General features: G+C 43.5%; 1 pseudogene; it reads right to left on the bottom strand.

Moving 5' to 3' along the window:
• Positions 1–8707: 8707 nt before the first annotated feature.
• Positions 8708–8825, bottom strand: LOC124778843 (annotated as a pseudogene).
• Positions 8826–9329: the final 504 nt, after the last annotated feature.

Raw genomic sequence — 9329 nt, 5'->3', positions numbered from 1 at the left:
TAGGACAACTGGGTGCTTATTTGACTTTGTACGACTTTTAATTCCATAGAGATCAATAGTCGAGAGGAAGATGTTGTTCATTAAGTGTCCTTCACTCCAAATTCCGGCATCTGACTTATGGGTGAAGGGAAAAACCTCGCGCTCGAAAAAACCGCAGCTGGGACTCATTCACTCGAATATCATCATATTATCTCAGTGGTCTTGATAATTTTATACTGTGATCTCGGAATTTTGTTGCTGTAACAAATTTCCGTCTAATACTGTAGAAGATGAGAAGCCTGAAAATCAAGTCGATGTGGAGAATATTGTCTTCTTCTATAGGAGTTGAATGAAATAATTTTCCATATAATTTGTTCTTTCTATATCAGGCTGCAGCATTATCCCAAATCCTTGTAGGTGTTCTTGGTATGTTGACAGTTTCATCCATTTCTTCGTTTTCTGTTGGAGCGAATCCATACTGCTTCAACAATAATGTAGGGAAAAATGCATACTTGAATTTCGGAAAACTAAACATTGTAGGATTGTGCTGCAAGAGCTACTGTGTAAGGTCATTGTTACGTAATCTGTTGAGCCCTAATCTGGTGATTTGTGTTTTTATTCTGTCTAGCTCGGTTTTAAGTGTTTCGTGAAGGGAGTTGTCGGGACGTCATAAAATAGATTTCCGGCTATTCGAAGCATCCTCCGGTTAGCAGATAGAATTTTTTTTCTTCGTTTTGTTGTATCACATAATCTACGCTCGAGAGCCATATTCGAGAATCTCTCTCCGTCCGAATAGAGCTCAGAAGGCCCAAAGGTACCGACCGGCCGCCGTGTCATCCTCACCCCACAGGTATCACTGGATGCGGATATGGAGGGGCATATCGTCAGCACACCGCTCTTCCGGCCGTATGTCAGTTTACGAGACCGTAGCCGCAACTTCTCGGTCAAGTAGCTTCTCAGTTTGCCTCACAATGGCTGAGTGTACCCCGCTTGCCAACAGCGCAGACTGGACACCCATGCAAGTGCTAGCGCAGCCGGACAGCGCTTAACTTCAGTGACGTGAGGAGAACCGGTGTTGCCACTGCGGCAAGGCCGTTACCATATTCGAGAATGGGTCGGAGAAATATTTTCTATGTAACAAGGGCAACTTGTTACTCCACACCATGTGTTCGGTATTTCGTGAGATGTACTAAATTAAGTCGGCTTTCAGCTTGTTCAATCTTTTTAGTCGTGTTTTGCTACCAGTTTAAGAGTTCTTCTAGACATATTCCTAGATATCTGACGTTCGGTTGTGGAATAATTTCTTGTTCTCAGAGTCGAATGTTCAGTTTATGGGGGTCTTGTTGTTAGCGATTAGCAAACTTTCTATGTCTGAATAGGATAAGTTAATTTTCGATTGCATTAGGTCGGATTCTCCATTTACAGCGCCAGGTTTCAGGTTTGCTGATGTAGCTGTTGGCTTGTTCACTGACTGCATTGTAGGTGGATGCATGACACCAATAAATATGCCATCCACGTACAGAACAAAGGCTTCATTCAGCCACATGGGTCTTGGGATGGGAGATGACAGTACCCTAAGGTACTTTCGCTTTGGGTGCGAAGTTGGACGATTCTTCATCCCCAACACGAACTTTTCTGTTTCCGATGAGTTTAGCTATTAATTGTTCTACTTCAGTTGGGAAGTTGTACTGTAGCACATTCTGAAGAAGTGGCGCATGCCAAACCTTATCAAACAGGGCAGCTGTCGCATGTATTAAGTTACAGGCTTCTGCTACTTTACTTGTCGGTCTTAGTTATGGACCAGCGGTACTGTGTTTCTGAAACCAGCTTGTCCGTGTGGTATAATGCTGTTGTCTTCTCGAAACTGCTGTAGTTGGTTGTTAATTATTGCTTCGAAGGTTTTGCCAGTTATTGGAAGTAATGTGATTAGTTTGTATGAGTTAAAATGGTTTCTGGGTTTTCCAGGTTTCGGAACCATTCTAATATTTGCATGTTTCCATTGGGGTGGTACAGTTAAGGCTGTATTAAGTAAAGGTTTTAGTGTTCGAGCAAGTCCCTGTGGTAGAAGCAGTTTCAGATGAAATCGTCTAACGCCGACTTTTCCAGTTGCTGTATCTTTGCCACTTATTATTTCTTTCAATAGTGAATCATCGACTCGTTTGGTATTTTTGTGTATAAGTGGATGAAGTTTCCCTACTAAGAGTTACCTAGTGGCTGTCATCAAATTTGGGTCCTCTGGATGATTGTGTATTTTTTGGAGGAAATCGCGAAATATTTCAGCATTCTGCCCGACGGCCGCCGAGATGTGGTCACTGATTTGTAAAGCCGTTCCTTCGGTGACGGTCTTGCCCATGATTCACTTGACTCTATTCCAAAGGAGATTGGGGTTACGAGGGTCAAGTCCTTGTGACTCCCGTTTCCACCTTTTTGCTCTGAAGTGGCGGATGTCTGACCTAACTTGATTGTTAAGACGGCTCCATTCCGTTTTTGCCCTTTCATTAGGTTGTCGTTTAATTTGTCTTTTTTCTTTGATTAGGTTAAGAATACGAGTGGGAAGCATTTCCTTATGTTCTATCATGGCTTTCTGTGGTGCATCATTAGTGACAGTAGATTGTATCGTTTGGAAGATAAGCTGTTTATAATTGTCAAGATTCTTCTCTAGTATTAATGCCTGTCGTGCTGGGCTTTCTGCATAAAATTCTGTTTAGAAGTTTTCTGTATTAAAGTTTTAGGAGTCGATGAAAGTTTTCCTACTGTGGTTGTCATTTTTGATGTGTTGTTTCTATGATGATGGGAAGGTGGTCGCTGGAAATACTACCACCTATTTCCACTTCACTGGAGTTACTAGCAATCTGCGACGTTTAAATAACGCGATCAACTGTGGTAGCAGCAGTGTGATTGATGAATATGGGGGAATTATTTTGTATGTGGATCAGACTGTCGTTTAGAGCTGCAGTGAGAAGAAAGTCATTTTTGTTGTTGGTTTTGTCGCCAAGAACAGCAGATCTGGCATTGGAAAAGAGCACAGGTAGTCCCAGTCTTCAAGAAGGGTCGTCGAGCAGATGCGCAAAACTATAGACTTATATCTCTGACATCGATCTGTTGTAGAATTTTAGAACATGTTTTTTGCTCGCGTATCATGTCATTTCTGGAAACCCAGAATCTACTCTGTAGGAATCAACATGGATTCCGGAAACAGCTTTATTTGTTCATGATACCCAGAAAATATTAGGTACATGGTCACAGCTAGATGCCATTTTCCTTTACTTCCGGAAGGCGTTCGATACAGTTCCGCACTGTCACCTGATAAACAAAGTAAGAGCCTACGGAATATCAGACCAACTGTGTGGCTGGATTGAAGAGTTTTTAGCAAACAGAACACAGCATGTTGCTCTGAATGGAGAGACGTCTACAGGCGTTAAAGTAACCTCTTGCATGCCACAGGGGAGTGTTATGGGACCATTGCTTTTCAAAACATATATAAATGACCTAGTAGATAGTGTCGGAAATTCCATGCGGCTTTACGCCGATGATGCTGTAGTATACAGAGAAGTTGCAGCATTAGAGAATTGCAGCGAAATGGAGGAGGATCTGCAGCGGGTAGGCACTCGGTGCAGGGAGTGGCAACTGACCCTTAACATAGACAAATGTAATGTATTGCGAATACATAGAAAGAAGAATCCTTTATTGTATGATTATATGATAGCGGAACAAACACTGGTGGCAGTTACTTCTGTAAAATATCTGGGAGTATGCGTACGGAATGATTTGAAGTGGAATGATCATATAAAATTAATTGTTGGTAAGGCGGGTGCCAGGGGGTTCATTGGAAGAGTCCATCAACAAAGGAGGTGGCTTACAAAATACTCGTTCGACCTATACTGGAGTATTACTCATCAGTGCGGGATCCGTACCAGGTCGAGTTGACACAGGAGATAAAGAAAATCCAAAAAAGGGCGGCGCGTTTCGTCACAGAGTTACTTGGTAAGCGTGATAGCGTTACGGAGATGTTTAGCAAACTCAAGTGGCAGACTCTGCAAGAGAGGCGCTCTGCATCGCGGTGTAGCTCGCTGTCCAGGTTTCGAGAGGGTGCGTTTCTGGATGAGGTATCGAATATATTGCTTCCCCCTACTTATACCTGCCGAGGAGATCACGAATGTAAAATTAGAGAGATTCGAGCGCGCACGGAGGTTTTCCGGCAGTCGTTCTTCCCGCGAACCATACGCGACTGGAACAGGAAAGGGAGGTAATGTCAGTGGCACGTAAAGTGCCCTCCGTCACACACCGTTGGGTGGCTTGCGGAGTATAAATGTAGACTTAGATGTAGAAGATCTCCTGTGATGTTTTGTTCTGCCAAGTGTAGAAATGCAGTCAAAGAGATCTATTGGTAAATCGTCAGTGGGAGCGATGGATGGGAGCTACGACATTTTACAATTCCGGTGCAGATGGAAGTGTCTTGGAGCACACCGTTCAGAGTACAGTGTTGAACAGGAGGCTCTGCAGCAGACTACTTCTACAGTTCGTTATGTTGGCTCAACTGTAAAGCCAATCACTCGGGGTCATCGAGGCTGGACCACAAACCCATGAAAAGTGTCGCTTGTTTAGAAAAATCATGTTTCTTATTAACACCATGTCGATGGTGATGTGCAGACACATCACCCAGGCGGAAGACTGTTGGATACATGTTCTGCGCCAGGGCTGCAGGCCGTTAGGAACAGAACTACGCTAGGAAGGACACTTACGTGGGCTTCCATGAGACCTGCGGTAATAGCTAAAAGTGTCATGACAGCTGAAGACTACACGAACATTACTGCAGTTTCTCGTATCCTTAAGGGGTAATGTCTTACGCGATGAGGATGGCATCTTCCAGTAGGAAAATTGTCCATGTCACAAGGTCAGAATCGCGCTACAGTGATTTGAGTACATTACAGGTAACTCACGCTGGCGCCTTGCCCATCGAATTCGCTCGATATGAAACCAAAAGAAAGAATCCGGAGTGTTATCGGGGGTCCACTCCGCACCGACAAACCAGCAGGCCGTATTGTGGAGGAACTGCATGGCCTGGGCATTGACATATGTTACCACATACCTCCGGAAACCTACTACGGAGTTGTGGAATTCATGTCACGCAGGAGCGCTGCTGTATTGCGTTCCACAGGTGGACCAGTACGCTATGAAAAAGGTGGTCATAACGTTACGAAGGGTACTGTGGCTGCGCCGGCCGTTGTGACCGAACGCTTCTAGGCGCTGTAGTCCGGAACCGCGCTGCTGCTACGGTCGCAGGTTCGAATCCTGCCTCGGGCATGGATGTGTGTGATGCCATTAAGTTAGTTAGGTTTAAGCAGTTCTAAGTTCTAGGGGACTGATGACCTCAGATGTGAAGTCCCATAGTGCTCAGAGCCATTTTTTGGTACAGTGGCTGCACTCATTTCAAAGCTATACTTCGGCTGAAGCATGTGTGTGAGGCCATATTGGACTTCGTCAAACTCGTATTTGGTGTGTATTACGTTACAACCACTTTATAACTTGTTCCTGTAAATAAATGCTTCTCCAAAACAATAGCACATCGAGGATCTCTCGACAAGGTTCATTTTATTGATATTAAATGTCAGATGGTAGGTTAGCGGCGCTTAAAGGTTTGAGACGCATGACGTTGGAAAAATTTACGAGTTGCGCCCTGTTACTGTGGTGCAGTGTGTAATGACTTCGGTAAGTGATGGAGAGCTGGAATTACGAATACAATAATTCTTGTTCGCTTCGTGTCATCGGCGAAAATTCATGTTAACATGAAACACAGAAATGAGAGTGATTATGCAGAAGAAACCATCACTCAGAACAAAAAAAAAAAAAAAAAAAAAAACAAACAAATTAACGTGACTTAAACTCACTGTCAGCCGCCTTATAAAAAGAATTTACAAGCTAGTTATTTTAGGGGACTTATTTTCCAAACAAAAACGTCTTCACATAAGGCACATACGCAGACGAAATGTATTCTGCTACTGGTATAGGCATATTCCTGTTGTTGCTTTTCTCGTGGCTTCATATACTTTCAAGAGCAAAGGCAGAATATTACTTTCCTAGCAGTGAATTGTAATGTTTTTCACAATTCATATCAAACTCACACAACCAGCACATTTATTTAACATTAGGGTACCTCTTAAGTACTTTTCGTGCTACATACCACTATGCAAATAATGAGAATGAAGTGGGTAGGTTGTCACTTTCAAAGAAAGACAGAAACTGTTTCCATATTTGCCATGAATAAACCAGCTTAACATATAAAGAGCTGTTGCTTTAATGCTTTTGCTAGAAAGGCTGCGGCAGTTACGACGATACCTTAAGAACAGAGACAAAATTGGTTCAAATGGCTCTAAGCACTACGCGACTTAAATCTGAGGTCATCAGTCCCCTAGAGTTAGAACTAATTAAACCTAACTAACCTAAGGACATAACACACATCGATGCCCGAGGCAGCATTCGAACCTGCGACCGCATCAGCAACGCGGTTCCGGACTGAAGCGCCTAGGACCTCTCGGCCACTACGGCCGGCACAACATACAGATCTACCGAGGGTAATGTCTTGGTGCTCGAAACTCTTTGTTCCTAACGATACTCCCAGAACTGCGGTGGACATCTTGAGAGGAGTTGCTCCTCCGCCGGCAATACTCAGCTGACAAAACGTCAGAAACAGAAGAGTTTCATGGATCACGACCTTATACCCCGAAACGTTTACCAGCAGTAGTGTCATCCAGTCGTGAAAGTATTCCTTCTGTCATTAGAGATATCTATAGATTCCTTTGAAAGAACTAAAGTATATCTTTGAAAGGACTGCAGCCTCAGTACCTCTCACGAAGTACATACCGGGTGATCAAAAAGTCAGTATGAATTTGAAAACTTAATAAACCACGGAATAATGTAGATAGAGAGGTAAAAATTGACACTCATGCTTGGAACCACCCCATATTGCTAGACGCGTGAAAGATCTCTTGCGTGCGTCGTTTGGTGATGATCGTGTGCTCAACAGCCACTTTCGTTATGCTTGGCCTCCCAGGTCCCTAGACCTCAGTCCGTGGGATTATTGGCTTTGGGGTTACCTGAAGTCGCAAGTGTATCGTGATCGACCGACATCTCTAGGGATGCTGAAAGACAACATCCGACGCCAATGCCTCACCATAACTCCGGACATGCTTTACAGTGCTGTTCACAACATTATTCCTAGAGTACAGCTATTGTTGAGGAATGATGGTGGACATATTGAGCATTTCCTGTAAAGAACATCATCTTTGCTTTGTCTTACTTTGTTATGCTAATTATTGCTATTCTGATCAGATGAAGCGTCATCTGTCGGACATTTTTGGAACTTTTGTAGTTTTTTGGTTCCTATAAAACCCCATGTCATTCCAAGCATGTGTGTCAATTTGTACCTCTCTATCTACATTATTCTGTGATTTATTAAGTTTTCAAATTTATACTGACTTTTTGATCACCAGTACACCGTTGGTGTTGTGCCGGACGAAATAACGCTCAAAGGTACTCTAATTTTTTCTTAGATTTACTTCTGGCGGAGGCATAGTTGATACTACAACGCATACCAAACATTAGAAAACATTATTGTAACTCGAACAAGATGAAATACGTAACTTCGAAACAGTCCATAGCCAAGGGAATGTGATGCACATTTGTTATTGTTACTGAACACGGACGTGTCACATGATACAGAACAAGACAACAGTCTCTTCTCTCTAAGTATAACTGACTACAAACTTTACTGAATAGTCTGTCTAATACAACTCTCGCGCTGCTGGCTGTAGAACCCCGGCGATGAATGCAGACTGGGGCTGAGAGCTGTACCTTAAGCGAACCTGCTCCAGCGGTGGCGTAGGAAACTATTGAGGGTGTGTCTGTCTGTGCCAACGTCTGTCATTTGTCGTTGGTTATGGAAACGAATGTGCTTACATGTGGTACCGTCGCAACATACCAACTTTTTTAATATTTCTTCTCCAGGTCAGAGTAAAACATTGAAAATGTTTACCGACGATAATGATGAGACGAGCAATTAATATAAGGAAGGACGAAACGTTCTGACGAATGAAATTAAACGAATAAAAGTTTAACTTGAAAATAGGCATAGCTGGTTTCGTCGTTAGTCATTAATATGATGGTACTAGACCGTCTGTCGGTAATAAAAGTTTGAACCACTAACACTGGCGTACATAAAAATGTGTACCAAGTTGTAATCGGACTTCGTAAATCATGAAAAGATAAGGAAGGCACATTCTATGGCATCATACAAATTTACATATTGGCTGCTACAATCGCGGCCGATCACCTTGTCAAGACGTTCATATCGTCTCGTCTCAGATTAATGCTGAGACGGATAAATACAGTTTAGGATGCAGTAATTCACTTTAAATAAGAACATTTCAGAGTATAAGTGATATATTCACGTAAAATACCCATACATTAAAAATACCGCACCTCCTATCAAAGGGTGCGTCTACATTGGAAGCTAAGACAGAACAAGAATGCACTCCGTCGTCAGGCCACGAGTGGCCTACCGGGACCATCCGACCGCCGTGTCATCCTCAGTCGAGGATGCGGATAGGAGGGGCGTGGGGTCAGCACACCACTCTCCCGGTCGTTATGACGGTGTTCTTGACCGAAGCCGCTACTATTCGGTCGAGTAGCTCCTCAATTGGCATCACGAGGCTGAGTGCACCCCGAAAAATGCCAACAGCGCATGGCGGCCTGGACGGTCACCCATCCAAGTGCCGGCCACGCCCGACAGCGCTTAACTTCGGTGATCTCACGGGAACCGGTGAATCCACTGTGGTAAGGCCGTTGCCTAAAGAAGAAGAATGAGGAGACGAAATTCCTTGCCAAATAAACTAGAATCATTTGTTTGAACAGACATTAGTTCACATTTGAAGAGTCACGGATAACTTTTACCCAATTTTGTTACTATTTCGTGTTGTTGAACCCGAGGCGTGGTCGGTTATCCAATTGATTTAGAAAAAGCGGCATCACACTTTGCCTTATGACGTTCTTCTGACAACGCCGCAGCTGGCACCTGGGAACATAGCTATGCCATTCGACACAGCACGAAAGCAGGTGTTTACGGACTGAATTTTTTAAGCGAGCGGTGAGGAGCATTTATGGCATTGTTTAAGGATAGGAAAGGTCTAAGGTTTCATTCTGAACAGAGACTGTGTGTCTCCAGCTCTTTTGCGGTGATTGTCAGTACGTACGGCGTCTCTTAGTTGTCAAGTGTATTCATCTAGTAAGGGTATCGACATGCAACTTGTAACACACCCGGGAGTACGAATGGGGATGGGGGACCTTTTAAATTG

Source organism: Schistocerca piceifrons, chromosome 2 (genome assembly GCF_021461385.2).
Source record: "Schistocerca piceifrons isolate TAMUIC-IGC-003096 chromosome 2, iqSchPice1.1, whole genome shotgun sequence".
Classification (NCBI taxonomy): Eukaryota; Metazoa; Arthropoda; class Insecta; order Orthoptera; family Acrididae; genus Schistocerca; species Schistocerca piceifrons.
Note: the sequence above shows the minus strand (reverse complement) of the source record. Positions and strands in the feature narration are given on the sequence as shown.